We start from the raw sequence: 590 nt of genomic DNA, 5'->3' as shown, positions 1-590 counted from the left end.
CTTCGCAGCAACTTGGATGGATTTAGAGTCGATCATACTCAGTGATCTATCACAGAAACACAGAACAGAGTACCATATGTTCTCACTTATAAGCAGAACTTGAACAATTATAGTACTATAAGAAAGGGATTGGCAGTAGTGGGAAACTGTCAGGGAGAGGGTTGGGAATGGCAGTTGAGGGAAACTGCTAGGGGAGGGAGAGGCATACCTCATCAACAAGGGTACCTGCATAATGAATGTTTGTATACCTAACGCTAAATTGTACCCCACATCTTTATAATAAAAAAAAGAAAAGAAGAAAACATTAGTTGGGTTTGGTGGCGCAAGTGCCTATAGTTTCAGCTACTTAGAAGGTTGAGGCAGAAGGATGGCATGAGCCCAGCAGGTCGAGGCTGTGGTGGCCATGAGCATGCACTGCAATCCAGCCAGGGAGACAGAGAGACTCTGACTCAAAAAAAGAGTATGTTTTATTTTTTTATTTTATTTTATTTTTTTTTGAGTCAGAGTCTCACTCGGTCTCCCAGACTGGAGTGCAGGGGCTGCTCCCAGTCACCGCAGCCTCGCCTGCTGGGCTCCGGCGATCCTTCTGC

This window comes from Carlito syrichta, unplaced genomic scaffold (genome assembly GCF_000164805.1).
Source record: "Carlito syrichta isolate Samal-C Ts95f unplaced genomic scaffold, Tarsius_syrichta-2.0.1 Scaffold305688, whole genome shotgun sequence".
NCBI lineage: Eukaryota > Metazoa > Chordata > Mammalia > Primates > Tarsiidae > Carlito > Carlito syrichta.
The sequence above is the reverse complement of the archived record's forward strand: the minus strand, read 5'-3'. Positions refer to the sequence as shown.